Source organism: Lepisosteus platostomus, chromosome 5, assembly GCF_059453375.1.
Source record: "Lepisosteus platostomus isolate fLepPlt1 chromosome 5, fLepPlt1.hap1, whole genome shotgun sequence".
NCBI lineage: Eukaryota > Metazoa > Chordata > Actinopteri > Semionotiformes > Lepisosteidae > Lepisosteus > Lepisosteus platostomus.
In genome coordinates, this window is record NC_142615.1 from 6,849,123 (window position 1) to 6,871,069 (window position 21,947).

The 21,947-nt window shown below is 41.6% G+C and overlaps 4 non-coding genes across 4 annotated transcripts; all 4 read left to right on the top strand.

Moving 5' to 3' along the window:
• Window positions 1-3,518: 3,518 nt before the first annotated feature.
• trnan-guu (transfer RNA asparagine (anticodon GUU)) lies at window positions 3,519-3,592 on the top strand. The gene has a single exon. It is a non-coding gene; the product is annotated as a tRNA-Asn (tRNA).
• A 1,361-nt stretch (window positions 3,593-4,953) lies between these two features.
• Window positions 4,954-5,025, top strand: trnar-ccu (transfer RNA arginine (anticodon CCU)). Its single transcript has one exon. It is a non-coding gene; the product is annotated as a tRNA-Arg (tRNA).
• A 1,533-nt stretch (window positions 5,026-6,558) lies between these two features.
• Window positions 6,559-6,632, top strand: trnat-agu (transfer RNA threonine (anticodon AGU)). Its single transcript has one exon. It is a non-coding gene; the product is annotated as a tRNA-Thr (tRNA).
• Window positions 6,633-13,155: 6,523 nt separating this feature from the next.
• On the top strand, window positions 13,156-13,319 carry LOC148662815 (U1 spliceosomal RNA). Its single transcript, XR_015938693.1, has one exon. It is a non-coding gene; the product is annotated as a U1 spliceosomal RNA (small nuclear RNA).
• The last annotated feature ends 8,628 nt before the right edge of the window (window positions 13,320-21,947 follow it).

Consider the following 21,947-nt stretch of genomic DNA (forward strand, 5'->3'; position numbering starts at 1 on the left):
TTTGAAGTACTCCAGGATGGTTGGGTATGAACTTTGCAAAATAAACATGTTGTCTAATAAACATGTCTGGATGAGTGTTGCCGCAGACATCTGAACACACAGATTGGAAGTCACGTTCCTGCTCAGTGGCTTTTTTGGCTTTGATATAGTCTAGCTTTTTATACTTACATAAGTCATTTTTAATATGTTTGTAATATGCTTTATGTACTGTAAATTGAATGTATCACTTTGGGCTAAATTTTTAAATAAAGCTTTACTTTTCACAGACCTGGTGAAAGTCTTTTTCCTGGTTAATAATATAATATTGAAAGTGACAGTAGGGTTAAGAACTACAACCATATACAGTACATATGGTTCAGCCACAGAACCAGGAGATCATATATCCTTCTTCTAATAATATTATTGTGGTTTTGTTTTTGTTACAGAGAGATCTTGGTACATAATATATATATAAAACAATTTTTTGTTGTAATTCAAGGTTCTGGATCGTAAAAAAAAATTATTTTTCCTTGCTGAAAGTCTAACAAACAAGAGAGAATGGTGATATACATAGAAAAATTGGTACCAGATGATAATTTATAGCGGCTTCCTGAATATTTGCCCTGTAAGAGGCACTTTTTTGTGGAAACTATCAGGTTTTGTTGTACTACCGTGTGAACTCTTGCTCTTAAGATGGTAAGAGATTGCATTTGGTATTGCATGTAATTAAATGGCAATTCTTTTATTTGCTCTGTTTCCTACAGTATATCAGGAAAATAAAATATATGCTCAGTAGAGGGGCAAAGGTTTTGAGTAGTGTTGTAGGAAGTTTCTCTAAACACTTAAATAAAAAAGCAGAAAGAGATTCTTCTTCAAATAGCGAATATGATGCCTTTTTGGGGCCGAATATTAGACAGAGTCATCGTGCAGAGTTTATTCCTCCTCTACCGCAGTCTCTGCCTTGGACCCACCCCTCTTGGTACATCAATTTTCTGTATAGAACACCGAATATCTTGAGGAAGTCTTGCAAGCGAGGACAGCTGGATTATTGAGGTACAAACATTGGTTCAAAATCAACATCCTCTGCTATTGCCGTTGCTTCTTTGATAGTTTCTTCAAATTCTTCATCTGACCTTCAATATCGATGGATATTTATCATAATACTATACAAATAAACAAGCCTTTTTTACAGATATTTTAGATGGTTGGCAAGGTGTAATCCTCAGCTAAAATATTTTAAAAGTACAACAAAATAACATAATATTGAACAGCACTTACAGTAGGTTAACATTTAGAATTCAAATTAAGGTAAATATACGAAAATATTAAAGTACAACTCCGGTCGACCTGTTGTTTTGGCTTGTCAAGTTCTTAAACAATTTTGCGTTGTATTTTAAATTACTTAAGTTGAACATGCTCACACAAGCTCACACCTGAAGAAGGCTTCACAGCCGAAACGTTGTTTTCTCTCTTCTCTGTTCAGCATTAAATAAACCTATTACTTGTTCCCCTGCAGACTACGCATACTGATGCAGCTACCCACCTGAACTACTTTTATTAATAAAGCCGTTTATTGATGAAATTCATTCTGAATAGTTGTGGTGTCTGGAAAGGAATTTTATTTAAAATAACAATAATCTTCAATCGAGTGGTAAATAAGTTCATTACTTAGTGTCTATATTATTTCCACTACATTGAGGGCAGTTCCAATTGAGGTCAGCTGCAACAATCATGGCTGCTGAAATTTGTCAGCAGCTCTGTACAAAACCTATTCTCAATTGCAACAAACGTAAAATAACAACTGCTGCCCATTAGATGTTACTGAAGTAGGAGACTAACAAACCACCTCTTCACAGGTTAAAGCAACTCAGTAGGGGACTAAGCAGAACATTACATTTGTCCTGAATGTAGTGGAAATAATATAGTCACTAAATAACGAGCTTATGCACCACTCTCTTGAAAATTATTATTATTATATTTAATTACAATTGTTTTCCAGACACCACAACTATTCACGATCAATCTTATGAATACACGTCTTTTATTAATAAAAGTGTTATTTATTAATAATTGTGTTATACGTGTATTTAGATACTATGTCGTTCAGTTTGTCTGTTTGAGCGTCGTCCTGAAATTCCCACACGAGGGAAGTCACACGAAAGAAATCACAGAAAAGATATACAGTATCGTAGAAAGAAATCCAGAGTGGAGACACCGACAATTGAAAACGGCTTCAGACACGCGATGCATGTGGTCTACCACTGAACTTAACTCCACACTGCTCCTTTCGCTTGCGGTTCTTTAATTATGTTAGGAAGAGTGGGAGTCGACTGAACATTTTAAAGGTCGAAGCAAGACACCGGGGTAAAGTTAGCTTGAAGTTCGAAAACGATTTTGGCACGCCTGTAGCGTTTACACGAAACCTCTTAGAGTTGCGAGAATACTTCCTTTGTGTATAAAATATATTGTGAATGCTTTCTCAGCATTTACTTTTAGTTTTTATGACATTTGTTTGACCAAGCACGAATATTCTTTTGTCGATATCTTCGCAATGGAAGCACAGAATGCCTTCAAACCAAATGCATTTTAAAGACCACGACTTGTGGATATTTCCACAGCCTTTACATCAAACTATCAGTGAGCTAATTATCTTTTTTAAAACCTCCGGTTTTTCATTGATGCTTAATTACGCACTATCTGGAACCCGGGGGACCGCTGTGTACAGACGTTCACAACGCGAGAAATACTGTTCAATACGGCTTTGTGTGAAAAACCCGTATATGACCATAGGAAGCAGAACAGCCCTGTCTCCAATTACCCAGACTGTAAGCACGGGAATAAAGCTTTGTTTGATTTCTGAAACCCTTTCTTTATGTCCTGTTTTCATTCAGGTAAGGGTCAACTATATTGACAATACTACTGACAGCAGGAAGATTAAAATATTCTTTACTCAGCAGCTTATTAAAACAGCTCCCATGACGTTCAAACCGACTTTTTTCACAGAACACTGACACAGCTTTGTGTTCTGAATCTCTTTTCTCGTGCTTTTATTTAATGTGGCACAATGCACTGAGATAGCGTGCCAAAACTGTTTTCGAACTTCAACATAACTTTACCCCGGTGGAGGACGCTTGCTCAGCCAGCAGACTCAGCGCTTACAGAACGCAGATGGCTCAGAGCGGTGTGTCCAAGCGGCTGTAAAAGAGGAGAATTCTGCCGGCGCCGTAGCTTAGTTGCTTTAAGTACCTGTCTCGTTAACTGGAGATCCTGGCTCCACATCCCAGCTGAGCCTTTCTTCCTGTCTTTTTGTGCAGAAAGTACCATTTTGGACAACCGCGTAGGGCTTGATTTAGTTTAATGCATGAATGCATTTCCTTTCTGCAACAACTTGTTTTTCAAGACATTAATACAGCTTGTGAAAAATGAAATTTAATTCTTGCCTATCAGAGCAGAAGGAATATTGCCGACAGGCAAGAAAATGCAAGCAATGTTTATTTTTTGACCGGAAAAGTGCGAATGGAGTAGAGCCTCTCTCGTCAGTCTCTGTGGCGCAATCGGTGAGCGCTTTCAGTTGTTAACTGAAAGGTTGGTGGTTCAAGCCCACCCAGGGACGATCTTCTTATTATTGTCAATGTAAACACTGCCTCCGCTAAAGCCGAAACCTTAAACCTCTTTATATTTGCCGAAAATGCAAGTCTTTTGCCCGTGTCCAACAACAACACTTGAGACCGGGGAAGTCCAATAGTGATCAACACCGCAACTCCCCAGACAACCATATTCACCCATGGAAAAGTATCTTTGAAGGGCTGGCGGGAGATATCATTTACACTCCTGTTGCGTCCTCTGCTAAAATAGTTTAGAAATATTTTGATATATTTACCTTCATTTTAACATAAATATAAACATAAATGCTGTATAATCTACGCTGTACAGTCAAACACAGGTATATTTTGAGTCTCGTGCTGATCGTCCTGTGGATCCAAAAGAAAATGTTAAAGCTGATACATTTTCGATTGCATCTAGCTATAACGTCCCTGGAAAAGAGATTTTATTAGTTGCGTGCAATCGGTATCTTTTACTTTACGTATGGTAGTGGAAATAGTTTTAAAAATGTTTTCTAAAGAAGATTGTATTGCCAGGACCTGCCTTTAGCGCTCAGTAGCGATGACGCTGTTGATATAGATGGAGAAGAAATGTAAGATGAATTGATGATCTAAGCTAAAATATCCCTAACACGCCTCCTGTAACAGTGTTTGTATTCATAGCAAGTAATATTCTTTTTCAAACCCGAACGTTGCTTTTGCATTAAGTGCTATGTAACCATTAGCGGTTTGGTAGCTTCTGAAGAGCGCACTTTTCCAAACTGAAGCCTATAAGAACATTATTCAAGATGCACCATGGCCCAGAATCGTGCATCGGGACAAGGATCAACATCAATTGAAAGTACTCCCAAATAAAAGATTTGACCGAAAAATTGAAAGAGTAGGCAAGTATTAAAACAAAACCATAACTTCTTGACTTCCAATCTCTTTCCTGGTTCAGGCCATGTAAAATGACATCATCAGTGGAGTCATGCCGAGGTTGTGAGTTTAAGCCTCACCTGGAGCAGCCTGGTTTTCTGTCTTGACAGGTAAACAGTGTTTTGTGTTATTTGCTAAATGGAGAGAGGATTCTGTGTTAATTGTGCTCTCTCCTGGGAGAGGTCAAGATGAGAAGTTCACGAGGCTGGTGGTAAATATCCTGTCCAGGAATATCGGGGTTGTAGGGGGTCAGATCTATAGATGTAGTAAACACATCAGTGGAGACGGTGTGTCTGCTCTCTGTGAGAGAGCCGGGCGGAAAGAATAATCTGTGGTCTGGGAAGAAGAGACCCTCGTTGGAAGAGCGGCGCTCCTCACAGGAGAGAATGAAAAAAATATTTTTCAGGGACGCTGATTGTTCTCTTTGGGGGAATTAAAAGCACGTGTGGCGAGTGACCTCGTGGTGCAACGGTAGCGCGTCTGACTCCTGATCAGAAGGTTGTGTGTTCAAATCATGTCGAGGTCAGCTGATGTGTTTGCAGGTGCTGCTGGTACCAAACCTGGAAATCACACCATGCAGTTGGGTTTTATCTGTCCACCACATAAATAATCTGAATGAAATAACAGTGCAGTACAGAACACCCAGTCAGGAGCGTATGCAGCAAATCATCTTGAACACGACAAGAGAAAAGGCACACTGCACATGTGCGAAACATCACGTCCGACTTTAGAGACAGTAACATCAGAGAATAGAAGTTTCAGACCTTCTTTCTGTTACAGGTTCAAGCAAACCTGAAAGTTAGGGAGTGTTTGGTCACTTTTGTATGAAAAAGTGTCTGAAGCCTGTAATTATAATTTGCCCTTTTTTAATTGTGGTTGAAATCAACTCCCATGTACCAAGACCTTACAGTATATTCATGTTTACTTAAATGACTAACGCTATTGAACATTAGTTGGTGTTTTGTTTTTGTAACGATTTGCTATTTCATGCAGGAAAGAAAGGAACCCAGACCCACCGTTTGCTTTCAGGTGCGGTTCATTTACATAACGGACATCTATTTCTGAGGAGCCTGATTTAAATCACACAACCCCGGTAGAAGTCGAATCGACAATCTAATAAACGAAATCAGACGCGTTATCCATTAAACCACTAGCCCGTCACGTAAATGAATTGCACCACGGTGAGTTCAGCGCCGCTACTAGTAATACCCCACCCCCATCTTAAATTTCTAAATGAGAAACGTGTTTTCTACATTTTTATCAGTTTTAAAAAATCATCACTTTTAAGCAGACAAAGCCTTTATTTGTCGCTCTGAATTTCTAATTGATTTAGAATTCCAAGAAAAAAGCATTTTGTTCCACAGCGGCGTGAAAAATTCATGTCTTTCACTCTACTTCTCTCTAGTAGTAAAGCAGACCTTGCTAGGTGAGCATTTGCTCCGGTAAATTAGGTCACTTTTCATGTTAACTCACTTCTTCTAAACACAACATTTCCTGGTGCATGTTTTCTCCATGAAAAAAGACATTTTCCCTTACATGATTTCTTGTTTTGTTTCATCAAAGAGTACAGAAAGAAGAAAGAAAGGAAAAGTGTCGTAAATGAACTCTGTCATGCTTGGGAGATGTCAAGAGCATTGGACATGAAAAGTGCCCGATAAAAGCCATTTCTGTACGTTTCTCTTAGTGTCGGGGCCCGAATGTAAAGGAGGCAACATGCTCAGCCAGCCGACTCAGCTTACTGAACGCAGGTGTCTCAGAGTGGTGTGTCCAAGCGGCAGTAAAAGAGGAGAATTCTGCCGGCGCCGTGGCTTAGTTGGTTAAAGCACCTGTCTAGTTAACGGGAAATCCTGGCTCCAAATCCCAGCAGTCCATCGCCTGTGTTGCACTAGACACCCTGTAGATAATCAAAAGCATATTGAGCTCCTTGTTAATGAAATTGGCGGATAAAAGCCATTTCACATCCTTTCTCAACTTGCTCAGTGAGCAGGCTCACCGCACACCGAACGAAGATATAACAGAGCAGTGTGTCCAACTGGCTGAAAAAGGGCAGTGCTTTGCCGGCGCTGTGGCTTAGTTGGTTAAAGCGCCTGTCTAGTAAACAGGAGATCCTGGGTTCAAATCCCAGCAGTGCCTTACTTCCTGTCTTTGCCCACCGTTTATTGTTACAGACAATATGCTTCTGCATTATGTTTAAATGAAGTGTTCATTTCGTTTTTGGCACAACTTGTTTTTTAAGAAATCCACACATTGCGAAAGATAAAATGCTCATCTTTCTTATCAGTGCAAAAGAATTACTGCCAGCTGGCAAGAAAATGACAACGATTTTTTTTTTTTACTTTAGCCAAAAATCTGTGAATGTAGAAAAATATGACATGTGTCAGTTTCTATGGCACACTCAGTCGGGGTGTGCTTCAGTTAAACACAATGTTGGTAGATCAAACGCACCCAGAGACACACTTCGAATTAATCTGATCTAAACATTACCTTCTCTAAATGTGATTGAGTTTCTTTCCACGTCCTTAGCCATCTTGATGTTTGCAGAGATTTTCAACTTTTGACACGAGTCAAACTACAAGTAAATAGTGGAGTACCTAAGTCAATATCACCGGGAATGTGAATATAAATGTAAACATCAATATGTCTGCTGTCTCCCGAGAAACACAAGTAAAGAGTCAAAACACAATAAATAATACCAAAAAAACTATTCAGTTAACACCCAGATGTGACAAAACACATTTAAGACTTGCATCCCCTTTAAATATGTATTTCCTTAATATCAGTTCTCTTCCCTCGCCAGGATACCTGCAAATTCACTATCGCATATTAAAAGCTGTGTGTAAGTCTTACATGTGCTCTGTCACATCTGGGTGTTAAATTAATAGATGTGTTGTGTACTTTAATATGATTTGGCTCTACGCTTGTGTTTCTCAGGAGACAGCAGAAATATTGGGGATTTGCGGCTTCAGAAAATAATGTGAACTTTACAGGCAAATGTAAGGTTACGTTAAAGAAACAAAAACTTATTGTCACCTTTTTCAACGTGATTTTTTAAGACATTTGTTCGGAATAGTATATCTTCTCGTGTCTTTGGCTGTTATCCTACAATAACGGTGTTGAAATAGCAGGAATGTGCGGAAAGAATCGGAGATGGAACAGAAGATTCACCCAGTCGATAGTAAGGTTGTGTATGACCGCACACACTACGGTACCAGTGTTGAGTAGCTTGGTTTAAACCAGAAAAGAGTAGAAATCTAAGGTCTTCGGATCCGTAGTCAGACACGTTATCCATTGCGCCACTGGCATTCCTATAGCATTTCCATACAGCACCACATTGAGCTCAGAGCCGCTATTAGTAATACATCGCTCCGGTCAACATTTTCTCAATTAGATTCACGTGTTTTTGTACGTGTGTCTAATTACTAAGTCTTTCATTATGTCTGGATTAAAATAGTCTCTTTTAAATTGACAAAGGTTTTATGAGTCTCCCCGAAATTCACACACGAAGAATAAAAGATATCGCGTTTAAAAAGAATCCAGAGACGCCGGCAATAGAAAACGGAGCGTCTTAAGTGCGGGCTATCACTGAACTAAACTCCCGATCGGTAAGTTTGTCGGCGGCTTTTTAATTGTGTTAGGAAGAGCAAACAGTCCACAGTGTACATTTTAAAGGTCTAAGCAAAACAATCAGACGTGAGGAATTATTCAGAAAAGGAGCCTCTCCTTCTTTGGATACTGAGCTTTCGGGTGAACGTCAAAGTGAAAGACAAATTCGCAATTTTCACTTTTTGATTAAGGAACAAGAAAACACCATCCTTCAAACTGGATTCAGACCAGGGACATAAGAAATACTCGCTGCTTTTTCTACAGTCTTAAGAGCTAGCAACTGAGCTATCGAGAGGTCGGAAAATAAACGTTTACTCACACGCCCAGTCTAGCCCAGTCTAGTGTAGTGTTCCTCTTTATTTAAATCCCAGTTCGACATCAAAATACTCACACCCATAGTCTCGTTTAGTAAAAGAAATGGACCAGGCTTCTACTCTATAAACGTCCAGAGTTCTTATAAAACATTTAAAGGGATATCAGTGCAGGCGGAAATTGACTCTTTTTCTAATGGGATCAGGATCACATAAAACCTTTCGTTTGGATTGAGAAGAGAATCATGGTGACACTCAAAACAAACAGATGCAGCCATTCAAAATGCGCGGGCAAAACCGCATTAATTTCCGGTACGCTGTACGCAGTCTACCGCAAGCTACCGGTAAATACCGCGAGTTACCGGTAAATACCGCGAGTTACCGTAAATTCTCCTATAGTACGACAAGCAAAATAATAGTATCCGGAATTTCCGCAAGGTGGAGCTAATAAAGCTCAACCTCTCATGTTTGAGCTGTGGCCATCAGTCTTTAACGAAGATATTACTAATAGTATTAATAATGAATGACCTTGGACAAGCTGTAAGTGTAAACTCAAAGTATTGCCCTGGTCAACATTCTTTTTTTCATTGACCGTCTTTGTAAAAGTAACACCACAGGATTTCGCAATCACGCATTTGTTTCCAATCATGCAAAGTACAGTGATTCACCATGCCTTTCACATGCTCTTAAAAGAGATTGATTTAGGAACATAAACATATTACCGTATGCAAACTGTACTGTATACAGTATGTATATGTATATTTAATGTCTTAACTGTGCCCGTTTAAGTATTGAATATTCATATCTAATTTTACCACTGAAGGGAAATCTTAGTAGCTGAGCATAAAAAGAATAGGAGCATACTGCAACGCGTGTGAAGGCCATAAACGATATTAATTTTGGAACATAAACATACAGTATATAGCTGGTCTTGGTACTTTAAAGAAAAAAATACACACCAGTATTCCATTTCTCCCTAAACATTTTAAGTCTTTAACTAACATGATACCGGAGTCAACAAGCATACTTTTAGAATTTGATTAAAAGGGAATATAATATGGAATCGCGTATCTAAAGAATTTAATAACGGTATGATTATATTCGTGTACTGCGACAGGGCTGTGTAAGGCTGTTTCGCCTTCTGTTGATGTGAGTTGTCTTGTAGCCTACTGGTCTATGTGTGTGACTAACAACGCACAAGTTGTGTGTTTGAATCCAGCTGGTGCTGGACCTTTCTTTTAACAAACATTTCTTCGAAAAAATAGAATAGCGATATTATGGACAATCAATTGACTTTTATATTTCAAAATATCTCAACATGATCGATTCTAAGTCATTTTTGATAACAATGAATAGTCACCTTCTTCCCTTCTGACAACGGTTCCTGCTTCTATTGTGTGTGTGTGTGCAACAGAGTAAATTTTTATAGAGAATTGGAGGCTGGACAGTATGTGTTACAATATAAACATTTATATTGATTTAAATCATGTTCTGATTTAAATCGCAAACGCGTGTTTAATTATGTGTTTTTTAATCATAATCAGGCTAATGCATTTCTACATTTTCTGTATGAACCAGCTTAGAGGTTCATACAGAAAGACAGCTTGTGTTTAAATTGAGTGTAAGGTAATTTATGCTTCTAAAGTCATGGTCAGCATTTATTATTGTACTGTGCTGTAAACTTTTTCTGTGCCTAGTCACATTATTTTATAGCGTTTTTGTTGTGTTAGTAAATCTGGTGGCGCTGTGTGTTAGTTTCCTGACTCCCATGTCACATGGTCTGTGATTGTATCCCATGGAACTATGACTTTATTTTTTAACAAACATTTCTTTGAAAAAATGAAACGTTTCCCTTGGTCAGAGATTAAATAAAACCTCACTCACACCAAACAAATTTATATTTCAAAATATCACGACATGATCGAATTTAAGTCTTTTTAATAACAATGAATAGTCACCTATGCGTTACAAAATATACATTTATATTGATTTGAATCGCGTTTTGATTTAAATCGTAAACGCGTGTTTAAATATATGTGTTTAAAGGCGATATACTGTATAAAAGCGCTGATTCCTATGGAGTGTGTTCCGCCGGGGATTCAAAAAAATTATTTTAAATAGGCTGATAAAGCTTAGACTACTGTAACTGTATTCTAGCCTGTATTACAACAGAACATTGGACAATGCAACGTAAATTGCAAAAATGCACTTGGAATCTGTCCAAGCCCTCCTACAAAAATTATTTAAACTGCGGCACTGATCATTCATCTCTAAATAAACTTTATTTTAGCGTTTTAAGCAAATAGGTAATTAGATTGCTCATAAACCTAATCGCTTTTTCTACATGAACACAGCGTGATTGCTCTCTGAAAATGCTTTTCCTTTATATTTACAGTAGGCTCAGATTTCAACTATAGATCATATTATTATAAATTTTCTTGGAAAAATGTATTTTATGTAAACCATGTTTGCTATTAATTCATTTAGGGCTAAAATACGTTCATTGTCTTCCAATCGAGTCGAGTTGACATTGGAAGCTTGCCACACCCGGACTGTTAAACCAACGCATTAGCACGTCAAAGCCCATTGAGGGTATTGAGCCAGTATTGGCTTTAGTATTCCCCCCCTCTCCCCTCAATTCAATTCAAGGTGTTTTATTTGCATGACAGATGGGTACAAGCAGTGTTGGGTATGTATATTGTAACGCTTACGGCCGACAGGCACTGTGTAAGAGCCGGCGTACCAGAGCAGACCGTCACCTCTTTTACGACGCTGCTTTTTTTCCCTTGCGTTTTTCTCTTCTTCCCACGTTCTCTCTCTTCACTGCCTTCATCCCCGCTCTATTTCACTTCAGCCTTTCACTCTTGCTTCCTTCCAATGAAGACAGAGCTTCGGGAGAAAGGGCGCTATAGAGGATCGCTGTGGAGAGCTGCTGTTGTGCATTGACATCTGAGCTCTGTGGAAAACGATCTCAATACAAATCTGAAAAATTCTGAAAAATTCAGAAGGAGCATGTAAAAACGTTTCCGAAACGTGGTAAAACCTTACTACATGTAAGACTTTGATGCTTAAAATGTTTAGGAAGAAAGTGGAATACTGGTGTGTATTTTTTCTTTAAACTACCAATACGAGCCATATACAGTTTACACTATATGTTTATGTTCCTAAATTAATATAGTTTATGGTGGTGTATCGTGGTTGTAGAGGTTTGATGGGTTTACTGAGACAATTATTAATTGTAGCAGTAATCACGAGGTTGTTCGTTGTGGCTTTTAGAAAATCAATCGTCAGAACAACTAACAACGCACACACACGGGTTCAATACACGAGATACATTTATTCATATAAATTGTGCACCAAACATATACTAGTCTGCCTGGATACGAGCGGCAGACCTTACTGTGAGGGTTATCAATATAAAAGGTATATAATCTCAAAGAGATGCCAACACAAAGAGATACACAACAGAGAATATATATCAATATATATCGTTCGGTTAACAAATCGCTAATCAGTGTTATTACCCACTGTTACTCTAAACTCGGAAGTAAATACATTACTCATGAATTAAATTGATAACAACTTGTGTTGAGGTACAATTGAATTCTCGAGACACAATGTGGAACATGGGGTTTACTTATCCACTGTGTATGGATTTGGAATTTCCCGGCACGAACACCAAACCAGCTGACAGGCTCTGTTGCAGCCTCTGTTCCAGCGGTCACACCTCTTGCAGGAGCAACAGCAACCTGAGCTTTTCCGGGGGGAATCTCCCATCCGGGTGCCGGCTAGGCTCACACCTGCTGGGCTGCCGTGGGTGAGCCCAGTCGAGAGTCGCAGGGTGAGATCTAGTCACCGGGGAGAAACGATACAAGCGAAGGATTACTCGGCTCCCAGCACTTGAAAAGACCGACAAATGACTCGTTCCCGCCGGAGCTGAATGTACCTGCATGTGTCGTGTCGTCTACTTCCCCCGCCCCGCTGTGTTTGCTGTATTGTCTTTGAAGCCGGCCCCTGAGACGAGACGGGCTGTTCCTGTGCCCCAATTAACACTTTACAGGTGCCATTCCCCGGCATTGTGGCCATTGACGGTGGTCACACGCGATAAGATAAGGTGGAGGAGAGCGGGGCATGCCCAGCGCCAGACATTCAAGGAGGGGGCTGTGCGAGGTGAAGTGAGGTGCGACACGCCGGAGCCCCGACGCTGCTAATGCGGAGCACTTGTTGAACTGGCATTGAAAGGACGTGTGTGCACGGAGCGAGCCTTCCCTGCGGCGGAGCGTGGAAACTTTCTCCCCGCGCTGCAGGAGTTGTGTGCGCTGCAGCGGTGCCGAGAGAACAACACAGAAGGCAGCAGGCTCTGGAGAGCAGGTAAGAGACGGAGCCTTGTCGGCAGGCGAGCAGGCCCGTTTTTGGAAATTGCTGAAAAGGCACCGGTGTTTGTTCAGTGTGTGGCAGGCGCACGATGGGAGCTTGCGTAGCGATCTGCCGGTCTGGTGTTATGCAAATGAGGCCGAATTGCGTCCCGGGACATGCTGCGAATGCGCAATGGCGACTGCAGATGTGTAGGAAACGGCGCGCTCGTTTTCTCGTTTTGCCCACCCTTTTGAGTGTTAGTGTGGCGTGTGAGTATGCGAAAGAGTGGGCCCAGCAGGAGGCGGTGGCGTGCGGGGCGAGGAGCTGGCCTAGGCTGTGTGCTTTGTGCTGTGGGTGCGGGCCGCTTGCAGGGGCTTGTACAGCTCATACTTACCTGGCAGGGGAGATACCTTGATCAAGAAGGAGGTTCACCCAGAGCGAGGCTCGGCCATTGCACTCCGGCTGTGCTGACACCTGCAAATTCCCCAAATGTGGGAATCTCGACTGCATAATTTTTGGTAGTGGGGGACTTCGTACGCGCTCTCCCCTGATGTGCTTGGTCCAATATCAGTTACGGAAGAGTAACGACACCACGAGCTGCGATAGGATCCCAGTTCGAAAGGAGTCGATGCCACTGCTGGTTCCCGGTTTCTTTTAGTTAGAGGTCCGGAGAAGCATTTCAAGCTGGTTACACTACTTCTTCCGGACATTCGTTCCCTTTTCAAAGTCAGTCGTTTTGCTGTAGTCTGCATTATTTAGGCTGATTATCGAGGTTAGCCTTTATTTGGTCATGGGGGCCTCGGTACTGTATGCTAATTCTCAAGACAGTTTCACCCGTTTTCTGATTGCTAGGTTCTGTACCAGTGCAGACATGTCAAACAGTGAATGGCTGTACCTCTATTGTATCCGTGCTCAATGAATGAAATCAGTAATAAATTAATATATGTATAGTTATACGAAAAACAAGTGGTTTATCGACTCATCTTCAGTTGCAGATTTAGAGGCAGCTTCGATATTCGTTTTACAAACGGGTTTTTTTTTTATATGGGTCACACACATGCCATAGCAACAAAACACCTCTAGAGATGAGGCTATAGATCACCTTTCCATCCTCCAGGTTTTCCTCCCAAAGCCTACGGTACCAATGGCGACCTCTGCTGGCCGAGAGAGTAAAAGCTTGCAGCACCTGGTATTCCCAGGTGGTCTCTCACCCAAGTACTAACCAGGCCCAACCATGCTTAGCTTCCGAGATCAGACAAGATCGGGCACTTGTCTGCGGGACTGAAGGATCGTTCATATGCAACTCTTTGGAAAGGAGCCTCTTTCCAAATCGCATTGCGTACCTGGATGTTGGCGAATGTGCTCCCTTGTGTTGGCTTGTCCTGCACTGGAGGAGCACAAGGCAAGTCTTCACAAGACAAAAACCTCCAGTGTGTTTTCAGAGTGCTGTGTACTGGAGGTTGGCTGGGAGAGAAGGTCACACACTGTATTATTATTATTGAGAGACAGGCTCACTGTCTGTTCCTCAGGCTAGGACAGGAAGTCACACACTGTATTATTATTATTGAGAGACAGGCTCTGTCTGTTCCTCAGGCTGGGACAGGAGATCATAATCTGCTTTATTATTATTGAGAGACTGGCTCACTCCTGTCTGTTCCTCAGGTTGGGACAAGAGATCACACACTGTATTATTATTATTGAGAGTCTGGCTCACTGTTCCCCAGGCTGGGACAGGAGATCCCACACTGTATTATTATTATTTAGAGACAGACTCACTGTCTTTTCCTCAGTCTGGGACAGATGGTCACACACTGTGTATTATTATTGAGACAGGCTCACTGTCTGTTCCTCAGGCTGGGACAGTAGATCACACTGTATTATTATTATTAATATTATTGAGAGTCTGGCACACTGTTCCCCAGGCTGGGACAGAAGATCACACACTGTGTTATTATTGAGAGACAAGCTCACTGTCTGTTCCTCATTCTGGGACAGGAGATCACATAGTTTATTAATATTATTGTTGAGAGACATGCTCACTGTCTATTCCTCTGGCGGGGGCAGGAAATGACACACTGTATTATTAGTTTTGAGAGACAGGCTCAGTGTTCCCCAGGCTGGGACAGGAGATCACACACTGTATTATTATTATTATTATTATTATTATTGAGATACAGGCTCACTGTCTGTTCCTCTGGCTGGGACTTGAGATCACACACTGTTCTATTATTATTGAGAGACAGGATCACTGTCTGTTCCTCAGGCTGGGACAGGAAATGACACACTGTATTATTATTATTGAGAGACAGGCTCGCTGTCTGCTCCTCAGGCTGGGACAGGAGGTCACACACTGTATTATTATTATTATTGAGAGACAGGTTCACTGTCTGCTCCTCAGGCTGGGACAGGAGATCACACACTGTATTATTATTATTGAGAGACAGGCTCACTGACTGTTCCTCAGGCTAGGACAGGAAGTCACACACTGTATTATTATTATTATTGAGAGACAGGCTCACTGTCTTTTCCTCAGGCTGGGAAAGGAAGTCACACACTGTATTATTATTATTGAGAGACTGGCTCACTCCTGTCTGTTCCTCAGGTTGGGACAGGAGATCACACACCGTATATGTTACGGATTCGGTAAGAGAAACCGAAACCAGTGAGAGAACCCACTTGCAGGAGCTGACAAAGCCTAGCCGTGATCCAAAGAAAGCCGTAGTCGAAGAAACGAGCCGAGAGTCCAGGGGAAGCCAGAGATCCAAAAGGGAACGAGTTACCGAAGTCAAAGCGTGATCCAAAATCGTAGACAATAGAGCAATCCGATAGTCCAGGGGTAGCCAGAGATCCAAAACAGAGCGTGAGTAACGAAGCCAAGCCGTGATCCGAAAAGCTGTAGTCAAAAGGAGAAAAACCGTAAACCGAAAGCCAAGAAGAACACTAGGTAGAAGAAGGAGTAGGGCAACCAGGAAGCTCGAAAGGGAAACCAATACTGAGCAAGGAGGTAGGGAAAGACAGGTGCTTAAGTAGGATGAGACGGGGGTGTGGTGGTGAATAGGAAAACTGATAGGAAAACTTATTATTATTAGGATTATTATTGAGAGACGGGCTGACTGTCTGTTCCTCAGGCTGGGACAGGAGATCACACAGTTTATTCATATTATTGTTGAGAGACATGCTCACTGTCTGTTCCTCTGGTTGGGGCAGGAAATGACACACTGTATTATTATTATTGAGAGACAGGCTCGCTGTCTGCTCCTCAGGCTGGGACAGGAGATCACACACTGTTGTAGTGTGCTCTCACGAGGCACCAGTTCTGTAGGGGTTTGGGCATTTACGGGGACAATTATTAATTGTGGCAATAAATCACAAAATTGATTCTTTTAATGGTCTTAGAATCCAACCATGCGATATAACTCAAAAAACGCACACACAGGTACTAATATACGAGGATACATTTATTAATATATGGAATATGCATGTAAACCTAACAGATCTTATCGTAAAGGTTATCAGAATACAAAAGATATATATTCATTCAGTTACAGTTACACATATCAAGAGGACATACGTTCAGTATATCATTCATTTAGACCGTTTCGTAATTGAACTTGTTTAAAACTTCTACATTAGATACTCAAAACAAGAACATAACTCTTAGGAATTAAATTGATATCAACTGGTTGGGATAACAATTGAATTCTCGAGCAGTAATGCAGTGAAGTGGAATACTCATTCAATCTCTGGGGATTTAGGTCTCTTGCGGGCTCAATGTCTCCGTGCATGGCTGTGCTGTGTGGCTTGAGACGTTGCGCTGCTGATGCTCTCTGAAGACCGGCTAGTTAGTTTTGGCTGAAACTAGCGAAGTTTGTGCACAGGAGAAAAGATGACTGTGGGTCCCAGCAGGTCAGGAAGAAGACCAGTTCGTTCCTGATGAAGCGATAGTTCTGAATAGTGATTCAGCTGTCCAGAGTTCCGACCTGTTCACGAGGCTTGCTGCTGGTGCTAACCTCGGGTGGATCCTTTGGTTACTCTCTGGCTACCTCCGCTCTCGACTCTTAGAACAAAGCAAAGTTCTGGCACTCGGACACACTGGCCGTTCCGTGGTTGTCCAGGCTGAGTCTCAGGATGGTCAGGAGGCGCGCTGCGAGAATGTTCTGCTCTTGGGAGCCTTTCTGCTCCTGGGCCGTCCCGCCCTGGAATTATGTCACAGCCCTGGAATTCTCCTTTGAATTCCCTTTAGAATAGTCTTGGAGCTTTGTGTTGCCTGTTTTTACCTGGAGGAACTTCAGCTCGTTTATTGGATGAAAGTTTCATGGGCATCAGAGACCCACGTGGGTTACTCTGCCCTACCAGTCCCTGATTGGTTGATCAAGGTGAGATATGAGTCACTTACTCCTGACACTTAGGAATGCAGTCCAGATGTCCATCTGGCACTCCCTAGACAGATAGGCGCCAATGGATGCCCATTGATCATGATAGCCAGGCTTAGCTAAATGCATTCCCATTTGGGAGCTGTCCCTTATCAAAAGAAAACATCTTTAAATCAGCCTGCCTGAATAGCTTCTCTGTGGCTGCACCACAGAGATGAAGAGAGAGATGGGGCCTCATTTGGGAAAGCACAGCAACACTTAATTCTGTCTTATTAACAAGCATTGCCGCTACAATTAGTAGGAAGAAAGATACAATGTTTTGAAAATGTAATATGTTTTAAAGGATTAAAGGGAAAAGAAATACTTTATATACGCAAACTAATTCAACTGAGCTCCTCTAAACAATATCGCCTGAAGAATTGCCAAAGCACAGTGTATGAATTTGGGTGACACTGGGGGAAAAGGATCACAACATTGAAAACCACAAGGCTTATTTTCAACAGCAAAATTTGTGCTTGAAAACATTTGACAAAAAAAGGAATATTACACGCACGGAAACCAATATTTACCACTAGGATAGAATGCAGCATAGAACAGTTGGATAGAAGGTTAGTGTAACTCTATAGTGCATCACAGAGGTCAGTCTCTTCCCCCTCATTATGCAGGCTGACTTCACTGTCCTCCAGCGATAGTCAGCTGTAATCACTGATGCAGACATGATGTTAATACTCTGACAGCATCTTGGCTGATTTGGTTAAAGTGTTTTCCTATTAAACAGGAGATTCTGCGTTCAAATCCCAGCAGTGTCTTTCTTCCTGTCTTGTCTTACAAAATGTTTCACTATGGATGATTACATGCAGCTTGATTTTGTTTAATGCAAGTTTTCATTCCCTTTCTGATGGCTCTCTACAGTAATTTTAAAAGTACTAATCGGGATGGATTACTGTACATATCCTCAGTAAAGGGGAATATATAAGTAGTGACCAACCAAATTGCATTTTTGTGTGAAACACATTTCAGAAAATTGAAAACCAATTTTTTAAAACTCACAATAACAAGACATAGGCAAAACATAAGTTCACTTTCACTTTATGCATATTTACCACAACCTTGCCTTCTGATCATAAAAAGTCTTAATTTTAATATAGCAGTTTTAAATGGAACATTCAGAACATGGCATATGAGAATATATGGTTAACCGAGGATGAGCAAAGGATGATTGCACTTTCTGCTTATTGCTATGAACCTACCCCTGGTTATAAAAATGTCTCAAAATTCTGACACTGAGGTGTGAGACACAATGTAACAGGCTCTCATAATCCCGAAATACAAGAAATTTTACTGTAGCGTTTTATAAATTTGACCCTGTGAACATTGCATGTCCCTCCTTCCTCATTACCAAAACATCTCAATGTCTCGGCATTATGTACATTTGTAATTACAACACTTTACTGTTTCATTTATGAGTTGTGACATTGTGAACATGGCATGTTAAAGTATATAGAAAATCTAGATCAGAACAGGCTAAATGCAATTCCTAGTGATTTATCATTTTCTTACTTTCTAAATGAAAAAAATATTTTTTCAGTGATTATGACACTTCAGTATGACATAAAATATGCTTCAATGACAGAATAAATAATAATAATAATAATAATAATAATAATAAATAAATAATCATGGAAAAAATACCCAAAGTGGACATTCATAGTTGTGATTATAGGAATGTTAGATATCGGGTGGGTAGATGCGTCAGCATGCGTAGGCTGCAAAGGAACAAGTAAAGGACTATTCCTGCTGAAAAGAGAAGAAAAGAATCACAATGTTTCGGCTGTGGAGCCTTCTTCAGGTGTGAGAAAGACAGGGCAGTAAGCAAAGGTAATTTTCTTTTTATCTTTGCTGAGTGCAGTTTATCGCTGATGTCAACATCAAAGACATTAAGGAGTTTTTACGGCTAACAGCTCCACATCAACTTCCTTTCATAACTAACCTCATCAGATCCTTCAACTCCCAACTCTTCCAGTTTCTCACTTCAGAGAAGGATAAAAAACTCAATCATCCTCTACAGAGAAAAACCATCAACACCCTTATCACCTCCACCAATCCTAACCTTGGACTACACCCTCTGACCTTTCCCTTTCACCCCTTTGCATCCTCAGCTAACATATTTTAACAGTACAACAAAATTACAATAGATTGTACAGTATTTATGTTTAAAATTAAAGTAAATGTGTCAAAATATCGAAGTCCAAATGCACGGTGCTAATGTAACAATGCTTGCAAGTTCCTTAACAAATCTGCATTGTATTTTTAAAATATTTCAGCAGAGGATGCAACGGGGGTATAAATGACGACTCGACTTTTCTTGGGTGAATATGGTTTTCTGGGGAGTTGCGACGTTGGACATACAGTGACTGGACATTTCCCGGTGATTCTGACACGTGTTAAGCACTCGCATTTCCTGCAAATATTAAAATGGTAAAGGTTTCGCTGAGAAATCCAATCGACCTTTGCGAAGACAATGTTTACATCGCAAAAGAAACCTGTCCCTGGGTGGACTGGAACCACCAACCTTTCAGTTAACAACCAAACACGCCACACAGAGGGAATGGTGGGTCCGTGTCTTGCATCACAACTTTCCGGTAAAAAAAAAACCTTTTTTTGCCAGCTGGTAATATTTCTTCTGCACTGATAATCAAGAATTGAATTTAATTTCTCGCAAGCTGTGTGAATTTCTTGAAATACAAGTTTCCCAGAAAGGGTATAAATACATGCATTTAACGAAATCAAGCCCTTTGTGACAGTCCGAAACGGTACGTTATGATAGAAGAAGATAGGAAAAAAAACATGACTGGGATTTTAAGCTACGTGACCTACGGTACCAGACTGGGGTAAAGTTAGCATGAAGTTCAAAAACGATTTTGGCACGCCTGTAGCATTTACACGAAACCTCTAAGAATCGCGAGAATACTTGTGTATAAAACACATTGTGAATGCTTTCTCAGCCTTTACTTTTTCATTTATATGACATTTTTTTGACCAAGCACGAATATTCTTTTGTCCATATCTTCGCAACGGAAGCACAGAACGCCTTCAAACCAAATACATTTTAAAGACCACGACATGTGGATATTTCCACAGCCTCTACATCAAAGTATCAGTGAGCTAATTATCTTTTTTTAAACCTCCGGTTTTTCATCGATGCGTAATTACGCACTTACTGGAACCCGGGGGACCGCTGCATACACAAGTTCACAACACGAGAAATACTGTTCAATACGGCTTCATGCGAAAAACCCATATATGACTATAGGCAACAGAATAGTGCAGTCTCCAATTACTCAGACTGTAAGCACGCAAATAAAGCTTTGTCTGAATTCTAAAACCCTTCCTTTACGTCCTGTTTTCATTCAGGTAAGAGTCAACTATATGCACAATACTACTGACAGCAGGAAGACTAAAATATTCTTTACTCAGCAGCTAATTAAAAACAGCTCCCATGATGTTCAAACCGATTTTTTACACAGAACACTGACACAGCTTTGCGTTCTGAATCTCTTTTTCTCGTGCGTTTATTTAATGTGGCACAATGCACTGGGATAGGGGTATTCTGTTCACAAACCAATAACATTTAAACCACAGCAACCACAATGCTGCAAGTAAGTGTTTTGCACGCTAAGCAGAGAGCGATGTCTTCCTCGTTAGTATAGTGGCAAGTATCCCCACCTGCTACGCGGGAGACCAGGGTACATCAGGACATGCATTGAAGTGAAAGCAGGAAGCGCTGCGACATCCACTGTGCAGATCCCGCCACACTAAGAGGTGAGTGGGTCTGTTCGATCACAGCGCTAGGCGAATCCCCAAACAGTGTGCGTGGCAACAAACGAAACGGGCCTGTTTCCGCTCAGTTTCGATCCGGGGAAATAGGGCCCAGTAGTGGCGGTATCTGTACAGTGCATGTCGCAGCGCTTCAATGTGCTTCCTGATGTCCTACCCCGTGAAAAGAAAAGACAGCGTCCGCAGCAACAACAGCTCAGGTCTCTGCACAGGAGCTAAGCTGCCCCCATCTCCTCTGCTCTGCGGCTCCTGCGGAGCAGAGTCCTGCCTGGAGCCGTGTTTGCAGGCGGCGGCTCCCCGCGCTCTGTCTGTGCGTCGTGTCCAAGAGCTCCTGGGAGGAAGAGCGAGCCCTCCCACTCGGGGGCTTTTCCACGGTCTGTGTGAGGAGGGGCGGGTGTGTCCAGTAGCTTATCGAGCGGAAGCCTGGGGCGGCGGAGAGCTGTGATCGTGCAGACCTTGAGGTGTCACCTCTTTGTCTGCTTTCCCGCCCCCCCTCCGCCCAAGCTCTGCTCCAAAGTAGCCCGGCAACCCCTCACACCTGCACGTGTCACAACCTAAGGTGCGGTCATGAGACACCCATGGGGTGCCGTTCTGTTCTTGCTAATTGTTTCCTGCCCGTTGCAGGCAGGAGTCCATGCGAGGAAGATGCGCTGGACAGAGCTCAGAGGGCGCAGCTGGGTGGCTTTCCTTCTGAGTGACGTTCCTGCAACACTCTCCCGCTCCTCTTGGTGCGCTCATGCCGCAACACAGGAAGGCTGGAGCAGGTGGCTGTATGCTCTCTGCACCGCCGAAATAGCTCAGCTGGGAGAGCGTTAGACTGAAGATCTAAAGGTCCCTGATTCGATCCCGGGTTTCGGCATTCTATTTCATCGCGCCCTTTGTTCCTCTCTCCAGCGCCCCCTGCTTAAGGTGTCGCTTCCCTTTCTCAGCCCGAAACGCAAGCGAGACACCAGCAGCGGTCCCTGCAG